The sequence below is a fragment of the Armigeres subalbatus genome, chromosome 2 (genome assembly GCF_024139115.2).
Source record: "Armigeres subalbatus isolate Guangzhou_Male chromosome 2, GZ_Asu_2, whole genome shotgun sequence".
Taxonomy (NCBI): Eukaryota; Metazoa; Arthropoda; class Insecta; order Diptera; family Culicidae; genus Armigeres; species Armigeres subalbatus.
Genome location: NC_085140.1, coordinates 189525110 through 189532523, shown reverse-complemented (window position 1 = coordinate 189532523; position 7414 = coordinate 189525110). Strand labels below are relative to the sequence as shown.

General features: G+C 38.4%; 1 long non-coding RNA gene across 1 annotated transcript; it reads right to left on the bottom strand.

The window, feature by feature from the left end:
• Positions 1–886: 886 nt before the first annotated feature.
• On the bottom strand, positions 887–1449 carry LOC134215649 (uncharacterized). Its single transcript, XR_009980256.1, has 3 exons — positions 1348–1449; positions 1169–1273; positions 887–1100 (listed from the first exon to the last, which is right to left on the bottom strand). It is a non-coding gene; the product is annotated as an uncharacterized LOC134215649 (long non-coding RNA).
• Between the last annotated feature and the right edge of the window lie 5965 nt (positions 1450–7414).

Genomic DNA, 7414 nt, shown 5'->3' with positions numbered 1-7414 from the left:
CGACATCGAGTAAGGCCATGGCGGATGTTTTCGAGACAAACTTGTTCCGTCTGAGGACGTTGGTAACTCGAGTCAGTTGGTGTACAGTTGACCGACCGCGTCGGAAACCAAACTGTTCCTCGAGCAAGATGTTGAGATTTTCGGCAGACTCAAGTAACCGGTGATGAATAGCTTTTTCGAATAGCTTGGATAATCCTGAGAGAAGGCTGATGATGACGCGCGCACGCGAAACAGGGGGCTTTTTATACGCAGGGAAAACGAAGCAGTGGATCAAAAGGCCCGTACCTTACTACAATCTGATGTCCGTGTTGGGGATTTATGAAGGGAATTGAATTTTTCACCCGGTTTGGAAAGAAACAACATTTTCAATAGTTTAACGTTGATAATCAATAGTATCAATATAATTGGCAAATTGCTGGAGAGTTTCTGAATCGATTGATAAGCAAATGTCGAAAATCCATCGAAAGATAGAGACGCTATTAGCGTTTGAAATCTATCCTAATTTCGTGACGGTCTCGAATTTGGAAATTTCGGTTTTACACCCTGTATCTGAGTCTTCCCCTTAGACGTAGTTTACGTCAAAAAATCGTTGGTAAAATTAAAAGAAACGTTGGTAAAATTAAGAAAATTAGTTAGTGATTTTCAGTAGAAAGTATAGAATTGTTAAATCTACCAATGCAAAAAATGTCACCTCGGCAAGGCGTTTGACAGGGACAACATTTTCAAAATAACATTTTCCTTTCAAAATGAATGGTGAATTTTACAATTGAATCAACCCGTGATACTTTTAAAAGGACTAGTTGTATCCACTCTCAATTTCACAGGCGTATTTTAAATTTTAAATTGCCAAATTAAAAACAAAAACATTTAGAATTTGTTATTTTTTTTCTATTTTATTATCATTTTAATCATTAATCATTATTCGGCCTACTTCCTATACTGTTTACATCTTTTTAAAATCAGAGTTGCGTTTCGGGATGGTGGCGGCCAATTTCTTGTTGGTTTCATAAGTTGTTCGGCGTTCCGACGGGATTTCGTCGTGAAATTTCTATCTCCTGTCGCCGTCGGATGTGATCTTAGTAACAGCTAACAGCTTGGATCTGGCAACAAAATTAAATATGAACGTCTTTAATTTTTCTAAAACACTATCAGTATGATGAAAACTCACGAAAAGAAAACGCAGTCATGCCAAATGTAACGTCGAGTACTGATAGCCGGACACTCGATAGAAGTTAGGTGCTATTTTTTGCGGCCAGTGAACATCTACGACGATCTATAATAAAAGAAAATAAATACCATGAAGTTTACATTGCAAAGTCGAGCGTCTTGAAATATTTGCCTATTTACATTCATTTCGTCGAAGGAAGGTCCTGAATCTTGAAGCACTTGATTTTCTCTTGAAACGCCGGGAGTTATTTTTCGAGCCGACGTGTTGACAGCACGTTTGGTTGCCAGAGTATTTTTCATCCATATCCAGTGTTGCCAAACCAAGAGAATGAAAAGATTTAATTTAAGAAATTTTTACCCCTTAGTTCAAAAATTTCCGCATTCAATAGTACAATGTTTCATTGACAAAAAATCTTTGAAATAGAAAGTTTTGTTCTCAGAGTAAATGTTTCGTTACTCAAAACTACAAGTAATGAACAACTTTCAAATTGAAAGTGCGATATTCTCAAAAGCACAATTTTTTTTCTCTCTGTGTAGGACTGACCTTCAAAAAATATTGGAACGATAGGCAACTGCGTCCTATTATTGTGGTAGTTTGTTTTCATTGTGATGATTGGACTCGGAAAAAATGAACTTTTCCGGAACCTCCATGCAGGACGTACCGACAAAAAAACTCGAGGCCGGGGATTTATTTGGTGTCCACCTTGATGAATGTCTCGTCGTCAATGACGAGACAGCCTGGCTTGACCAGCCACTCACGGTACACCCAAGTAACCACCAAGCATTAATTAATGCATGTAATCAATCACAGATCAGCATATTAAATGCTAATTGCATTAGATCAGTTTTAACGATGTAAAGATGCATTTATTCATCAACTGTCAAGCAATGATACACTAGTTCAGCGTTACGAATGCAGCGATGCATTACTTATGTTTTAATTCAACATGTCAAAGCAATGAAGCATTATTTCGGTCATAAAAGGGCCTTTTTCCACTTTAAGTCAACTTTAATGGCTGTATTATTTGCAAGCATATATCCCCCCCCTGAAATGAGATGTAGTTCTTGAAGCCGTCTACCGATTGGGTGGCGCTAGTGTTGCTTTTCCTATTTTAAGCTCCGATCATACCGCTGCGAGAGCTTTGGCGATTGCCGCTTTGATATTGCATGAAGAAAAAGAAGCAGAAAGATGATAATCAAAAATATTCGCACGGGAAAACATACGAAGAAATTTTTGAAACTCTTCTTTAAAATTCTAGAAGTAATTTAATTAAAATGGTAAGCAGTACGGGGTTAGACTTGTTTTCTACTGCATAATAAACACAATATTTCAATTTAAATTTTTATTATGTGATATCAACTCAATTATGTGAACTCAGCAGGCTGTAACAGATGTATATTCTATTCTGAGAACACTGAGCGTCATCTCATGTTTATGTAGTCCTATTATAATAACATGCAATGCATGGTGGTTAGACTGGCCCTGATTACTATGGGGAGAAAAAAATGTTGTCGAATTCCACGGGGCACCCCCCAGAATTGTGTCTTTGGGTGAGAAAATCAATCTCTGAAAATTTCAGCTCAATCGCTTGTTGCATAAGCTGGCGCATTTGATTTGAAGTTTGTATGGGGATTACAGCCAAAATGTATAGGAAAATACACCTCCGTCACTCATTCGATCTGGAAATTGGTTATGACTGCTCGATTGACCTCAGAATTGCAAAAATGGCAGTTGGTATGCTACAGAACAATTTCACAGAACATTGCATGATGATTAAATGAACTTTTATATAATTTTCGGCTGAATTATTAGAAGCTGATTTGTGTATTTTTGGGTTTTTTGATCGAATCGCATCAGCCGAAACCCATATAAAAGTTTATTTAATCATCATACAATGTTCTGTGAAATTGTTCTGTAGCATACCAACTGTCGTTTTGCAATTCTGAGGTCAATCGAGCAATCAGAACCAATTTCCAGATCGAATGAGTGACGGAGGTGTATTTTCCTATACATTTTGGCTGAAATCCCCATACAAACTTCAAATCAAATGCGCCAGCTTATGCAACAAGCGATTTAGCTGAAATTTTCAGAGATTGATTTTCTCACCCAAAGACACGATCCTGGGGGGTGCCCCGTGGAATTAGACAACTTTTTGTTTCCTGGGCCAGTCTAATGGTGGTACTTTAATTTATTCCAAAAAATATTTTTAAACCTGTCTTGTTGTACGGATAATTTGCAGACACCCTGTACACAGATAAGAAAAGTCCAACCCCGTACTGTTTACCGTTTTTAATTAAATTGCCTCTAGAATTTCAGAGAAGAGTTTCAAAAATATCCTCGCATGTTTCAAATATCAACTTTCTGCTTCTTCTTCTTCTTCACGCAACAACAAAGTGCCAAAATAACGTCGAAAATCACGCAACAATGCAATACATCTCGTTGAATATAATTTAACAATGCAACACATGCCGCTTACGCCGCTTGCGCATCCGACTGTTCTGACTTCGTGTGTTTATTGCTTAATCGGCAATGTTTACATCCAGCACCATGTTGCAGCACCATGTTTTTGGCTTCACGCGAGTTGTTCGTGGATGACAGCCGTTTCATGGGGGTGGCATATATAGCTCCATGGTTACTTGGGCAGCTTCCGCGAACGCAATCTGGCCACTGTGTTTTGCTTGTCAGTCCGGTTTGGCGCCTTCCTGACCTTGAAAACACGTGGCCCAGCCCGCTTCATAATCTGCTGGACGAACCACTTCGACGAATTGACCTTTTTGGTCACGTCTCGGGTGGAAAGGTTCGGGTTGTTCTTAAAGTACCGCCTTATCTTCCGCGCCTTCTCTGGGTATTCCGTTTTCGGTTTTCGGCCGCTTCCAGCGCGCCGCTCGATGGTCTTCGTCTCCTGTAACATCTTCACAATGTGGGACTCGGTGGAATGCTGGATTCCAAGCCTTTTGCCGATCCATCAGTGCGACTGACCAGGATTGTCGATCACCGCGCCCAAGATTTGCTGCTTCTTGTTTCGAAAGCATCTTGAAAACTACTTGACAGATCGCGATAAAATTTTGCACACATAAACATAACACTCTAAACTAGTATTACCCAATTAATTTTTACCCACGCGATAAAAAGTTACACCCAAAACAATATGTCGCATTTTTCCGATTCCAATCTTTAAGTTTAGCACAATTGACGTAATATATACGAAACTAGAGGTAACGAGCATCCTATTCGACTACTGCAATGTGAAAAAGGTAAACAAAAATTACAATTACAAATTTCACAGTTAAAACCCACGAGCTATATTTTATCTATATTACTTAAATTTATGCAAAATATGTAAGTTTGTTCGAAAAAAGTTAGTTCAATTATGTTAAAATCAGTTAAAAGTTTAATTTTTAATAGTTTCTTTGGGTCGCGACCCAGAGTATTTTTTCTGCACTCGCTCACTAAACTATTAAAAATCTAAATCTGACAGGTTACCTGTAAGAGCTGGTGTTACCCAAGGCAACATACTGGGCCCATATTGAGTAACATTTTCACTACTGGTAAATTGTTGTTTGCAGATGACGCGGGTCTTTCCGCCAAAGAGTGAAGCCTTCGTATAATGTGTAGTAGATTGCAGAAAAGTTTGGTCATTGTTTTCACTTACCTGCAAAAATTGAAAATTTTCCCGAATACCTCCAAAACTCTTATAATTATCCCACATAAGTAGAGAGCTTCTTATTTGAAACCTTTCAATAGTAATGTTTTTACTATAAAAAAAAAGCACTTCAAAGGATACAAAATGAAATTTAGAAAATGATTCTGAAATTGCCTCCCTGATATAGTACCAACGAACTTTATTAAATTTCTAATATCGAAACTCGAAAAAAAACATATTATTGCTACGAATAGCTCCATTTTTGTATTCTTTATAACTTCGTTTGCAAAAGTCAAATCGCTTGCCAACAAACACTGTCTTTCAGCTATGGAAGTATTCAATGAAGTTAATACCGTTTTGGTATTAACCGAATTGAAGATCCTATTGGGAAAATAAGAATATAATAATAATAATAATAAAATAGCCATTTAAAAGCGAGTGTTCTCATATTCCGAACATGTTCGGAATTTGAGTCAAAACGGTACGTTGATTACATTTAAATAGTTCATGGGCCACTTCACAGGATGGTCTTTTCCAGAAGTGGCAATTTCCATAGTAACTTATGTACAAACTTCAAATGACGTGTGCACAATCAAATTACATCCTAATAATCTAAAAAATGAGGAGGACTATTAAAATTTGAATGAAAAGTCACTTGCACCCCTTTGCTACTAACCCCCTCAATTGTTCAAGCATCCTTAAAACTTGTATTACTCCAAATCAAACAGGCATCCGGAGATCTTCTTAGCAATTGTTCCATTTGATTCGTTTTACTTGCGAGGTTTACTCAAAATATATCCAGATCCACCTGGTTAATTCGAAAAAAAAAATCGTGCATTATTTCAAAATACAACTACACTATAACTTATGTGATGCAACTCTGAAGCTTATGGATAACAAACAAGCTTATAGTGATGAAAAACATATGAGTGGTTTTTTTTCATAAAAGCACCTGCAACTTGTATTTTCTTCACAGTCTTACGCAAAAGGTGTCTATATGTTCCACACTTCATTTATCACAAAGGAAATATTAATGTTTTGTTTGTAAAAATTACTCTCGCCGACACCGTAATTAATGCCACTACGGAGTTTGATTAATGCTTTTTGCGGTCCTGTTTCGTTCCTGTCCCTGTTTATCATTTCTTTTCAGTTCGGTAAGGTCCGTCCCACTTTTGGGTTTCGATTTCAGCTCCTTAAAGCCACTTTGCTGAGCTTTTCGGGTTTTTATTTAGATAAATAATTAGCACCGGCCGTGGCGCGTCGGCGCGGGTCGAACCAACCATGCTGGATGCAAAATGTGCTGGCATCATACACTAATGGGACGCCCTCGCCTCGGATGATGTCGGTCAGTTCAGAGGCGAGTCCTGTCGGTTCCAACTACGGTTGGCCCGGAGCCGGTCAAATCAAACACTGAAATGTGTTAAATTACAGGTTTCGGCGGCACATTTGGCTACTCTGAATGGGATGGGATGCTGCGAGGATCTAATGAGAAAGTGAGATCCATCTTGAGAGCGAGATGACTTTTAACACCTGCTTATTGATAATTCGAAACGATGTTGATTTTTAATAAAGATTATTTCTATTACAGGCATTTGGCAAACCAAACATGTATCGCATAGCAGCCAGAAACTTTTTTGTTCTTATTAGATTCAAGCAAAGCGAAATCTCATCTAAATTCGAACACAAAATTTTAGATTTTTCATTTCCAATTGTATTGAAATCTTATCAGTCTTATCATAAACGAAAACCCAATGCTACTGATCGTTTTTTGTGCGAGTATGTTTGACAGTGGACGGCACTATTGTTATTACGAACAGTCACGAATCGGGAGAGAACATATTATATGTTATTCGTGTTCTTTTCAATTTACAATGAAGAAAAGGACGTGAATACTTACCTAGATTCATCTCAAATGCATCAAGGTTCTGGAGTTCATTAAAATAGTTGAGCACTTCGATTTATAGATTTTTATTCCAGCAGGATCCTCATGACTTCCAGGTTTTGTTGATTCAACATCGGAGATTTCCTTTATTGCTGCTATATTTCAAATCTGTCAAAAGTTTAAGTACCCTCGATAGGTACACAAAAAGTGCAAGTGATCTTGTTTTTTTTTTGCACAACAAGAACGAATGGAAAAACCGGTCGATCGGCGTGCTTTTGGTCAACAGACTTGCTGCACGCCGAGATAAGATTTGATGTTTGCAGCCTCCCGAAAATTGCTACCCCGCGGTTATTTATCGAAGAGTTATCATTAAAATGTGCTGCTGTTGCTGCCCCTGCGGAAGGCGATATGATGATTGGTCGTGTGGTGCGCGTCGGCATAAGTTGGCTTGGCGCAAAATTTTTATCTCGCGCACATTTTGATAGTGCGCCCCGTGAAGATGCAAACGACATTCCAGTTCCAGCCGGACGAGTTCACATGGGCGTTCTATGCCAAAAAAAAGATGCAACTTTCGGTTACAGTCCAGTCGACAGCCAATGACGATGATGATGATGATGATGGACATCATGCTGGGAGACAGTTTTAATGCGATGTATTTCGCGTGGTATCGCGGGTTCGATAGTAGTGTTGGCAACTTTGCACCCGAACGTGGGATTCGTAG